The sequence below is a fragment of the Heloderma suspectum genome, chromosome 15 (genome assembly GCF_057233095.1).
Source record: "Heloderma suspectum isolate Gila_16-S chromosome 15, 16-S_ref, whole genome shotgun sequence".
NCBI classification, from domain to species: Eukaryota; Metazoa; Chordata; class Lepidosauria; order Squamata; family Helodermatidae; genus Heloderma; species Heloderma suspectum.
Window position 1 is genome coordinate 11,748,118 of NC_139472.1, and position 13,080 is coordinate 11,761,197.

General features: G+C 46.1%; 1 protein-coding gene across 7 annotated transcripts in view; it reads right to left on the reverse strand.

Annotated features, from left to right (window-relative positions):
• The window catches only part of MORN1 (MORN repeat containing 1), a 316,149-nt gene that overhangs the window by 216,838 nt on the left and 86,231 nt on the right, over window positions 1-13,080 (reverse strand). The gene's annotated exons all lie outside the window — the stretch shown is intronic.

Consider the following 13,080-nt stretch of genomic DNA (forward strand, 5'->3'; position numbering starts at 1 on the left):
AAAAAAAAAAAAAAAAAAGCTGTGTAGTAATTCACAGCTGAGCAGCTATGTAGGTACTCAGTAAAAAAAGAAGAAATCCTAAAAAATAAATCAATCATGGATTGCCTGCTCTCAAAATCACCCCACCCCTGCCTGGAGCCTAAGGTCAGCTCATGGCAGACAGCTTGGGTTCCTAGCAACCCTGAGCCCAGAACCTCTTCTTTTACAAATTAACCCACTGGGCAAAGAGATTACAGTTTGCTTGTCCTTTCATCCCCCCCTTCTTTTTTCAGTGAACACCTCCATGAAGCTCGAAGAAGATGTAGCTGACCCATTTGCTGGTTGGCTGGCAGGCTGTCTGTCTGTCTGTTCATCTCTCTAAGCAATGTTGCACAACAGGTTCTACAGCTTTAAAGCCATTCCCACTGGTAAGAGTTATAATAGTGCTAGATTGGAACACAACTTTGTAGCACATGGAAACTGCAACCACTGGGGAAAAAAACACCCTCAGCAGCCCTTCTCCGTTAACCTCTGCCAAAGGAAGTGAGGCGGGTGGCTACTAGGAGGAGGGCCTTTTCTGCTGTGGCACCCCAGCTGTGGAATGAACTCCCTAGTGAGGTTCGCCTGGCACCTACATTGTATTCCTTTCGGCGCCAGGTGAAGACCTTTTTATTTTCCCAGGCATTTTAGCTTCCTAGACTTTTAGCTTTGCTGTTTTAAATTTGTATTTTAAATCTCTGCATCGCTGCTAGGTTTTATTCTGGTTGTATTGTTATATTGTGGTTTTAATGCTTTTATATTGTCTTACTGTGTGCTTTTTGGTTTTAATTTTTGTGAACTGCCCAGAGAGCTTTGGCTATTGGGCAGTATAGAAATGAAATGAATGAATGAATGAATGGTTCGGGAAAAACAAAATAGTGAGGAAGAAATAGCATCAGGACAACAGGTTGGGAGTGCATCGTGTGCTGTGTGAGTGAGCCAGACATTACAGTACCAGGATAAAAAGCTAGTGTAGATTGCCTCCACCTCCACCTCTTGTGGGTTTCATGGCTGCATGGGGATTTGAACTGAGCTTTCCACAGTCAACTTCAACCATTACACTATACTGGCTCTCAAACAGCAGCATTTCACTTCAGCAGTAAACTACTTCTTTTCTGTACTGTCAGTGGTGCCAACGCAATGGGAGACAAACGACTTCTGTTCACTTTGGTGCATCCATACCTACTGAGATGAAGGAATTTACAGACCGCAACATGGGCTGTAGTCCAAGAAAGCTTATGCTGTAATAAATTTGTTAGTCTTTAAGGTTCCATAAGACTCTTTGTTGTTTACACAGACCAAACGATTGCTGGGGTAAAATTCTGCCGCTTGAGACTGTAGGTGCAAATGCAACTTTACATCAGTTGATGGATTATCTTACCATAGCTCAATGGTGGAGCACATGCTTTGCATGCAGAGGGTCTCTGCTTCGGTTTCTGGCATCTCCAGGTAGGACTGAGAAAGGATCCTGCCTGAAACCCTGGAGAGCCACTGCCAGTCAGTTGACTAGATGGACCTATGGCCTGACTCAGTATAAGCCAGCTTCTGATGTTTCTAAGCATTCCTCTACCATTGGCGATGAGGCAATTGGCTATGGATACACTGCTCCTGTTGGAGAACACGACAGCTCACTGATGAGCACACACTCTGGATGTAGAAGGGCCTAGATCCAATCCTTGGCACCTCCTGTTAAAAGGATCAAGTAACAGGTGATGGGAAAGACCCTTTTCTAGCAGAAAGCCTGGAGCTCCCAATGTCAGTCAGAGCAGAAAATACAGGGTTAGACAGACAAACAACCTGACCTGGTATAAAGCAGTTTTCTGTGCAACTGTACAGTACTTCGATGTTTCTGTCCCATTAGCCTCCAAGGTCAGCACAAGAATCAATGTGATTCTGGCACCAATCATTCTTGGATGCATCCAATCTCGTGAGCTAAGCAGGGTCAGCCCCGGTTGGTACTTGGATGGGAAACTGACTGGGAATCAGGCTTCCTGCATTGAGCAGAGGGTTGGACTCGATGTCCTTGTAGGCCCCTTCCAACCCTATGATTCTATGATTCTGCTGCAATGCCAAAAATGGCTTGTATAAAAGGGGAGAAGGGAGGAATCTGTGCCAATGTGTGCTAAAGTCCCACAATGCCACACGAAACAAATAAAGGACAGCAAACCCATAAAGGACAATGCAACAGAGTCAATCCTACACTACGAGAAGAGTGCTACTCCACTGTTTGCTTTATTTATCTACCTTTTGTCAAATTAATTATCACATTTCCACTTCACAGGTATATTAATACATATCACTGATACTGCCCCCTCCTCTCTCTTGCTGCTGCGATCTGCTGATATACTCCTGTCTGTAACTTTTGCTCCTCCACTTCTTACTTGCTCAAATGGCTCAGCTCTTTCTCCTCTGCTGCCCTGAGGCCGGTCCCTGGAAGGAGCAGCGCCATCTCTGCGTCTTCGTTCAAACCCCAACTTAAAACACCTTTGTCCTGCCCTCCAAATTATGCCAAACCTAAGGCTGCTGTCATCTGCACCCTGACTTGGCAGTCCCATTTCTTCTGAGTACAGAACGACATAAAAAGAGCTGTGCCAGATCAGACCAAAGGCCTGTTCCAGCATGCCAAATGCCCACGGGAAGACCACAAGCGAGACAAGAGCCCAACAACACTCTCCAGAAACTGGTCATCAGAGGCAAACTGCCACCCTATGCACACTTAGGATGCAGACATGCACAGAATGCGCTGTGAGTGTGCGTGACAGTATCTGTTCACATTCATCCCTTGTAACCCTCCTGTCTTTCCCTTTACTACCTCTTCTGTTTGTCATCTCCCCTCCTTGAGGGGAAAAATTAAATTGTAATCTCCTTGGAGAAGGGTCCTGATTTGGGGTGCGTTTCGGGTCGCATTAATTAAACAACTATTCAAAACTGCGTTGGGGAGAGCTCATACCCTTGACAGAAACCAAGTGTTGCACTTTCAGAATGCCCATTCCTCATCTGAGAAACCATCGTTTTCTTAAGACACATTCAAACAAGGGTTTTCACACTGATAAGCATTGCACCTCTTTCTGTGGTGACTTCATCTGATCATTAAAACAGCCTTATATTAAAAAGTTAGCCTTTCCACTTCTGCAAGGACGTTCTTTTAACTCCTCTCTCTTCATTAGCTTTTGCTGTAGTAGCAGTATTTATGTTCCGAGCAATGAATGGGAACCATATTGCTTACAGCGTAATTTCCAATTTCTTAATGCACTAATAGTTTTCAATAAAGACTTCGCAGCTGCTAACTTCTGTCTTGCCTTGTCTGATGGCGGTGCGATATGCTTTTAAAGACAGCAGCAAACTAACACTGGGGTGGTGGTAGTGTCAGGGTGACCCAGATGTGACGAGGTGTCAAGGCTCAGCCCTGCCCAGGCCTGGAACCTGGGGACTTCTTGGAGGAACAAGACCTCCTAGCAAACTCGGGCGCCACCAGTAACCATGAGGAATATCTGTAGAGCTTTCAGACTCTTGACACTGCAGGACTGGAAGCCTCCACACTGGTTGCTCAAGCGGAGCAGCTCTCAGCCCCCCCCCCCCATATCACCCCCCAGGAGGAGATGTCAAGCCAGGCAGAAGGGCTGCTGGCAAAGTGCCTGGCTAGCCACAGGAGGCTACCCTTCAGGAGCAGGGGAAGCTGATATAGGCACCTTTCTTGATCAGGAGCTGGCCGAGAGCCAAGAAGGAGCAGAGCTTCCATCTCCTATATAAACTCTTGGTCTGGGCCAGATCACTGCTGCTGCAACAGCCCCCTTGGGATTCCAAGCTCTAGCACAACATTCCCCAACCTGGTGCCCTCAAGATGAGTTGGGCTACAACTCCCAGCATGGTCAGCCATCAGGCTTGTAGTAACTGCAAGCCTTTCCAAACTGTGGAAGGTTTGTGGTTGGGAACAGCTGTGTGTGGGGTGGATGGGAGAAGGACTGGGCGAACAGAAGTTCTGGGGGTGGGGAGCAATGTGGATGAGGAAAACAGTGTGGGGAAAGGGGGTTAATCCTCTTCCAGCAACTTGGCCCCAAATCTGAGTTGCTCCACTGGGGAGGCTGTTAATATTTTTTAAAACCAAGGAAAATCGTGACCACAGATTTCCTGTGTTGCATCTGGTTTTGCCCATAGTTGGCTCTAAAGAGATATTAGATAGATTCCTAATTTGGTTCTCCTAGTCTGGGTCTAGGAAGAACTTCCAGGTTCATAGAATCATAGAATATTAGGGTTGGAAGGGGCCTACAAGGCCATCGAGTCCAACCCCCTGCTCAATGCAGGAATCCAAGTCAGAGCATCCCTGACAGGTAGCTGTCCAGCCTCGTCTTGAAGGCCTCCAGTGTGGGAGAGCCCACCACCTCCCTAGGTAATTGGTTCCATTGTCGTATTGCTCTTACAGTCAGGAAGTTTTTCCTGATGTTCAGCTGGAATCTGGCTTCCTGTCACTTGAGCCCATTATTCCGTGTCCTGCACTCTGGGATGATCGAGAAGAGATCCTGGCCTTCCTCTCTGTGACAACCTTTCAAGTACTTGAAGAGTGCTATCATATCTCCCCTCAGTCTTCTCTTCTCAAGGCTAAACATGCCCAGTTCTTTCAGTCTCTCTTCATAGGGCTTTGTTTCCAGACCCCTGATCATCTTCGTTGCCCTCCTCTGAACCCTCTCCAGCTTGTCTGCATCCTTCTTAAAGTGTGGTGCCCAGAACTGGACACAGTACTCCAAATGAGGCCTAACCAGTGCTGAGTAGAGGGGAACTAGTACTTCCCGGGATTTGGAAGCGATGCTTCTATGAATGCAGCCCAAAAGAGCATTTGCCTTTTTTGCAGCCACATCACATTGTTGGCTCATATTCAGCTTGTGATCGACAACAGTTCCAAGATCCTTCTCGCTTGTAGTGTGGTTGAGCCACGTATCCCCCATCTTGTAACGGTGCATTTGGTTTCTTTTTCCTAGGTGCAGAACTTGCTATTTATCCCTATTCAGAAGGAGCAGACCTCTGAATGCTAGTTGGTGGGAACAGCAACAGCAGGGAGAAGCATCTTCCTAGAAGCATCTGCCTGACCACTGGGGGAAACAGGCTGCTGGATCCTGTTTGACCTTGGGTTTGATCCAGCAGGGCTCTTCGTATAAGGTGCAGCACCTGTATCCTCTCTTACTCTTTTAGAGCTTTTGAAGGGAGAGGAGGGATCTCTGTGTTGACAACTGGCCACTCTACCTCAAGGCTGGCTGCCGTGAGATTGGCCAAACACTGCATACGTTCTCCGAGCCCGGCGGCCCTGCAGCTGCTGGTCAGAAGGGGGAGCCACAGGCAGTTCACACTGGGACGCTTCCCCAAATGTAACAGAATCCTTTGGGACCAGCACACCCCGTGACCCCAAAGGGCCAATTCCATGCTACTGTCTTCTATCAAGCTCCCAGAACTGCTGCCTTCCCTTTTAACCTGAGCAACCTGTTCAGGCTTTCCCTTTCTGCCAAGATGCTGGACTTTACCTTGCTTGGAGGGTCTCTCTGGGCAGTGACGTATTCTCAGGTTCTGGGCTGGCCCCGCCCATGCAGACTGGTCACTGGGCCCTCCCAGACAGGAAGAGCTGTAAAATACTTCCTGTTTGTGCTCAGAATTTGGCCGAGGAACAATGGTCTTCCTGGCTCAGGTTGGTTCCTCATCTTCCTGGTTGGTTCTTTGGCTCTGCCTCCCTGGCATGAGTTCTGTTTCTCAGCTCCTGGCTCCCCTCTGACAGCCCTGGCACCACGACAGAGCCAAGCATAGTCGGACAATCCCATCTCAGGAGTGACGCTCCTCAAATCCTCCCTCTGTGTCTATTTTAATTACAACAATTATGTCTTGATCAGCAAGATAAAGGTCATTTCATCACCTTGGGTTTGGGTGGGAGGGAGGACGAAGGAGCAGAACGACTAGTCTCATAATGACCACAGAAGACAGGGCAGTTTGACCTCTCTGGGAGTGAAATGTCAATTAATTATCTTTTTACAACCACCTCAATTACAACATGCTAATCACCTGTGTAGGACATAAAACTAGGAGGAGGAGAGGAAAGGGAACGGCACGAAAGGAGAAACATTGCCAACTATAAGCACCTATGACTTAGGGCGACAGAGTCATTATCGTTAAACTGTAGGCGTACCTTCTAATAACCAGTATAAAGAGTTATTGGCTGTTGATGGGCTGGCCTAAATGTTGTAATATTTTCTTCCTTAAAAAGCAAAGAAGAAAAGATTGGTCCTTTGGAGCTGCCGATGTGTTCCATTTAAAGGTGACCAGCCACAGTGCATTAGCCTTTAATGCTTGATTCAACTACCAATAACATCAGTAATTAATGAGGAAGGAGGTGGCAAAGGGGAAGAGACTTAAGAGGACCAAAAAACTAAAGAGAGGAGAGCAACAGAACGTGGGCTTTGTAGGCTCCCCTCCTTCCTTTTTTGGGGTGGGGGGAGAGAAGCATAAAGAATGTTTAAAAATTCATTCATGTAAAAAAAGGGAAGCAGCACATACCATTTTGGACATGAAGAAGGATTCAGGTTTGGCGGATGAGTGCCTTACGGCATGCATTAATTGATCCTACTCCCCCACCACTACTCCAGATACCATAAGCCCTGGGCGTGCCGCCCCCCCCCCCAGCACAAAGAACACTCCACATGTGGCCCTGTTTTGCTGCCCAGCTGATAGACACAGAACAACCAAGGCCTGCATTAGAACGAAGCAGGATGATTCAAAGTATTTTCTACCATATTTCCTAGAACATCAATTAAAAGCAATGTAACACTATAGCTTAGATGTCATAATACCATAAAATGTCAAGGGCACTTGCAGAGACTGCCTTCTCCCAATTCAACCTGCCTGGTCACTGAGGTCATCAGATGAAATGCTCCTGGCTGTTCCGCATGGATTTATGGCCCGATTGGTGTCCACCCGGAGAAGAGCCTTCAGCGTGGTGGCTCCCTTTCTGTGGAACTCTCTGCTTCGGGAAGTCGGGCAGGCACCAAGATTGTGTCATTTTTGGTGCCTGCTGAAGACATCTTTATTTCAAGAAGCCTTCCTTGATTGAAGAACCACAGTTTTTATTGGTATTTTTTTTTAACTTTTAATATGCGGTTTTATTTTTTTTAATATGTTTTAATATGGTGTTTTTATTCTTTTTATCTTTTATTATCCACCGCTCCAGAATCTGTTTAGATGTGGAGCGGCATATAAGTGTTGTAAGTAAATAAATAATATCATTGTGAAAACAAATCTTAAAAACAAAAAAAACAGAATTTCTGCCCTAAAAATCTATTGGCAGCAATGAAAGTGATGCGGGCCACTGAAACATTTCAGATACATTTTTACCCGTTTCCTAAACATGAGCAACATTTGGCGTTTGTCAGCTTCCCTGGAAGGAAGAGGCCTTCCATGACACCACAACCCATAAATTGGAAAAGGTTTTGCGCCTTGGCCCCACCAGCTACAAATGATACTTCCTAAAGTGTGCGGTACAGAGCAGGATTCCCCCTGCAAGGCTGCCATCTGACATGAAGTCCTCACTTTGGAACTTGTGAGTTGCAATGCTTGACATGTTTCCCAGTCATTCCCACCCCTGGCACCTTGCCTTTCTTCCCTTGGCCAGTTCTCTCCTTGCTACCAAGGATAAGCGCCATCCCATCACACACACTAATCTGACATGATGCCACTGGGATAAAATTTGCCCCTGGAACAAACAGATCCCTGAGCGATTAATCACTGCCTGTTTTTCTTTTCTTTTCTTTTTTAAAATAATCAAATCATTTCATCTGATGAAAACTGCACAAGAACAACAGCATAAGGACAGACTCCGGCTTTGTTTGCTGACATCTTCTTCAACTTGTTAAGTGTACTTAAGAACACAAGGAGAGCCGTGCTGGATCAGAACAAAGACTGATCTAGTCCAACATTCTGTTCCCACGCTGGCCAACCCGCAGCCAGTGGGAAGCCCACAAATGGGACATCACGGCAATAGCACCTTCCCACTCATGATCCCCAGCAACTGCCCCTAAACCTGGAGGTAATATATAGCCACTATGACTACTAGCCATTGATAGCCTAATCTTCCATGAAAGTATAAATCTTGTCTGGAAAGCTGTTGATAATGCAAAGTAGATATTATGTTAAACCTATTACAATATATAAAAGCAACATACAAAAAGGAAATATTGTTAGAATTTTTATGTTTTGATGCTAACTAAAAAATAAAATAAAAAGAGCAGATGTTAGAAAACAACACTCATCGCTCCCTCTAACAGTGAACTCTGGTGATGAGTACTGACAGCTACGTAGCCAAAACGTGGCCACAGAGAAACAGGAGGGTCAGTGTCAGCATGCCTGGGGAAACCTCAAGGTTTGCAGAAGCACAAAGTATCTTTAAACAAAAACTTAAAAGAGGGTAACAGCTCAATGGGGACAAAGCATGCTCAACAGACCCAAAACGTTTAAAATCAGCTGGGGAAAAATAACCAACAGAAAATAAGAACATAAGGAGAGCCATGCTGGATCAGAACAAGGGTCCATCTAGTCCAGCATTCTGTTCACACAGTGGCCAACCAGCTGTTGACCAGGAAACCAAAAGCAGGACATGAGTGCAACAGCACCCTCCCGCCTATGTGCCCCAGCAATTGGTACATAGGTTTACTGGTGGCTTAGGGGTTAAGACGCTGAACTGCAGACTGGAAGGTCGGCGGGACAGCAGTTCGAGACCCGAGTGCTGCGTGACGGAGTGAGCTCCCGTCTTCAGTCCCAGCTTCTGCCAACCTAGCAGTTCGAAAGTAAGAAATTGCAAGTAGATAAATAGGTGCTGCCTCGGCGGGAAAGGTAACAGCGTTCTGTGCACCTCGGTGTTCAGTCATGCCGGCCACATGACCACGGAAGCGTCTTCGGACAGCGCTGGCTCTTCGGCTTAGAAACGGGGATGAGCACCGCACCCTAGAGTCGGACACGACTGGTTGGGGACACCTTTACCTTTTTTTTTTACATAGGTTTACTGCCTCTGATACTGGAGGTAGCACATAGCCATCAGGACTAATAGCCATTGATAGCCTTCTCCTCCAGGAATTCGTCTAAACCGCTTTTGAAGCAATCCTAATTGGTGGCCATCACCACATCTTGTGGTGGCGAATTCCACAGTTCAACTCTGCGCTGTGTGAATGTGAGGGATGGAACAGAGGACCCACAGTTGGCTGGAACCATGAACCAGAGCACCCCTGTTAGGACGTGAGGATACACTGCCATATCCTCTGTTCTTGCAGGTCACATTTGTAATGCGAATGTGCCAAAGTTAAATTGCTAGGTTTTCCATAAGGGAAGCACACTACATGTTTCCAATAGGAAACCCCAACCTTCCCTTAATGTAAAACACAGGGAAAAGATTTAACAAATAGTTGGCTTCTGAGCACTGCCTGGAAAAGAACAAAACAAGGAAGGCCGAGATTTCAATCAAACATCTCCCTATAAAATTACATTCCACCGAGTCCTACAAAGCCAACGTCAATTAACACACAAAACCCACCTCAATGGTACGTCAAAGCAAGGGTGTAACTTTATTTGATGAAAGCAAAGAAGCGAAAGGGGCCAAAGTTACCCTTCCATCCTTACAGTGTTTGGTCTGTGTGGATCTTATCTAACATGTAAGTTAAAAACTTCAGTAGGGAGGACAATCTGTTACAGGTGGCAGTGCAAGTGTTAAACAACGTACAGAATGAAGTGGTAAAGCTTTTGCCTAGACTGTACCATGGCAGGTTGCAAGTGCTCTAGCATGAAAGCCACTTGCAATTTCTCTCAGTGTAGAGCTGTGACTATTCTTGCAGGGGAGTGTTCAAAATACAACCGGCCCCCAGCAGCTGGCAGGAGTACGATTCAGGAAAATCATTACCATTGATTCTGCTAGTTATATAAACCCAGATTTCCTGTTACATCTGGGGTGGGGAACATGTGGCCCTCCAGATGTTGCTGAACTGCAACTCCCATCACCCCCCACCATTGGGTATGGCGGCTAGAGCTGATGGGAGTTGCCATCAACAACATCTGGAGCACTACTGTTCCCCACTCCTATTTTACATGTACATTGAGTGATGTGATTTCTGGCTCCTCCATGATTGCTCCTAAGTCACTGCAGGAATATTTAAAACCTTCTACCTACATGGTTCGGCTCTGCAGTGTGTTGAACATAACATGCAACCACATCATTACAGGTCCATGTAGAGAGGGTTAAAGATTCCGGGTCAGAGTGATCTTGGCTTTTGCAAGGCACAGCAACAGCCAGATGTGGGGGACCTTATCCCCCAAATAGGTTCAGCACTTTGGACAGCTCCTTTAGAGTTCTGGCTGGTTCTGACTGAAACCTAGAATGGATTCACAGCTCCACCGAAATCGGAGCCATCAGCCTCCACTGATGTGGCATCTGAAGAGGAAACGGGCATATCTTTCCTGAAAACTGCAGAGTTCAGCAGAACTGCAAACTCTTTGGGGTAGATGAGAATGCTTCCGTTTGGAATGCTATTAAAGATGCAAAGTTCACGTGTGCATCAGGCTGTTGTGGTTTAGAAAGATTTGTGGAAATCATTTCGGCTAAGATGGCTTAAATCCAACTACTTACTTACTTATTATTGTTTTTATTTATGACATTTATATTCCACCTTTTTTTCTCCTTAAGGAACCCAAGGTGGTGTACATAATCCTCCTCTGTTTTATCCTCACAACAACAACCCTGTGAGGTGGGTTGGGCTGAGAGTCTGTGACTAGCCCAAAGTCACCCAGTGAGCTTCCGTGATTGAGTGGGGACTAGAACCCGGATCTCCGGACTCTCAGTCCAACACTCTCCTCACTACACCACATTGGCTCTCCTTCTCCTTCATTTATTACATTTATATCCCACCTTTCTTCCTCCTTAAGGAACCCATGGCAGCATACATTATCCTCCTCCTCCTCTCCATTTTATCCTCATAACAGCAACCCTGTGAGGTAGGCTGGGCTGAGAGTCTGTGACTGACACAAAGTCACCCAGTGAGCTTCCATGGCCGAGTGGGGACTAGAACCTGGATCTCCCGACTCCCAGTCCAACACTCTCGCCGCTACACCACACTGGCTCTCACTACTTAGATGTAACCCACTGTAGCACCCAGTGAGAAAATAGTTCATGCCTAAGCAGAATGTGTGTGTGATCAATGTGTGTGTGATCAATAGCTAGTAGTCATCAGCCATCATGGACCATCGTTGCTCATTAAAGCAAGCATCTGTCACCTATTAGGGCCTGCTCAAGAAACGTCTTTAGATATAACAGTATTAAAACCAAGAGAACAGGCCATCACCTCACTTGGCAAGCCATAGCACTATTTCAATGGTAGGCCTTTTAATTCTTGATTAGGATTGTAGCATTCTATTCTTCAGTCTCTTATGACTGGAATCTGAAACAGGGTCCTTGCATGCAGGCCCAATCATTTTTCAAAACACGTGCTTGGCTTCTGCACACATAATGGGTTAAGGGTGCAATCCTGTGCATGTTCAGACAGAAAACAACAACAACAACATGGCTGGCTAGGGAATGCTGGGAGTTGTAGATCCTTTTTCTGTCTAAACAGAGAAGGAACTGAGAATAAAACTACCAATATCATTGGTACCAATATCAATACCAATGCCTTTATACAAATGTATGTGAGATCATGATTAGAATACTCTGTCCAGTTCTGGTCACTGTGTCTAAAAAAGATATTGTAGAGCTGTGCAGAAAAGGGCAACTAAAATGATCAAGGGGCTGGAGCATCTCCCCTATGTGGGAAACTTAGAACAGCTGGGATTGTTTAGCTTGGAGAAAAGGAGGGTAAGGGGAGACATGATAGAGGTCTACAAAATTATGCATGATGTGGAGAAAGTGGAAAGGGAGACATTTTTGTCCCTCTCTCAAATACTAGAACCCAGGGTCGTCCCATGAAGCTGACTGGTGGGAGATTCAGGACAGATAAAAGGAAGTCCTCCTTCACACAGCAGAGTTAAAACTATGGAATTCATTACCAAAAGATGCTGTGATGGCCACCAATTTGGATGGCTTTCAGAGCTGGCTGGATGCACCCGATCTTGTCTGAACTTGGAAGCTAAGCAGGGTCAGCCCTGGTTGGTCCTTGGATGGGAGACCGCCTGGGAATCAGGCTTCCTGCACTGCACAGGGGGTTGGACTCGATGGCCTTGTGGGCCCCGTCCCGCCCTATGATTCTATGGTTCTATTCAACAAATTCCTGGAGGAGAAGGCTATTAGTGGCTACTAGTCCTGATGGCTATATGCTACTTCCAGTATCAGAGGCAGTAAGCCTATGTACACCAATTGCTGGGCAACATGGGTGGGAGGGTGCTGTGGCACTCCTGTCCTGCTTGTGGGTTTCCCATGGGCAGCTGGTCGGCCACTGTGTGAACAGAATGCTGGACCAGATGGACCCTTGGTCTGATCCAGCAGGGCTCTTATGTTCTTATGCACGCAGGCCCACTCATCTTTCAAAACACGAGTTTGGCTCCTGCATACATAATGGGCTAAGGGCGCAATCCTACGCATGTTGAGTCAGAAAAAAGCATGGCTGGCTGGGAGTAGTAGAACCTTTTTCTGTCTAAACATGCGTAAGATTGCGCCCTTAGCATGTTCATCCTGCCAGACAAACAAAGGCTCACATGATCTTAGTAGCTTCTATAGCAGCTCCCTGTGTCCCTCCCCCAACTCCACACTTTCTAAATTGGAAGCTAAAGTTATCTTTAAACCTTTTTTTTTTTTAGCGGTCTCAAATCCAATTTGCAAGGAATTGTTTGAAACATATTCACTATTGCCAGGAAAACAATAGCAGGCCTCCAATTATCAGCACCTGCATTACAATTCAATGAGTTTAAATTGCTAAGGGGGCCGTGGCTGATACCCTACTGACAACAATTAGCATTAAAAAAAACACACACACACCACATTCTGCAGTTTAAAAGCAGTGGGTGGGAATTACAAAAGGTTAACAGACTAAATATAAAAATCTTTTTGAATATAAAATCAAT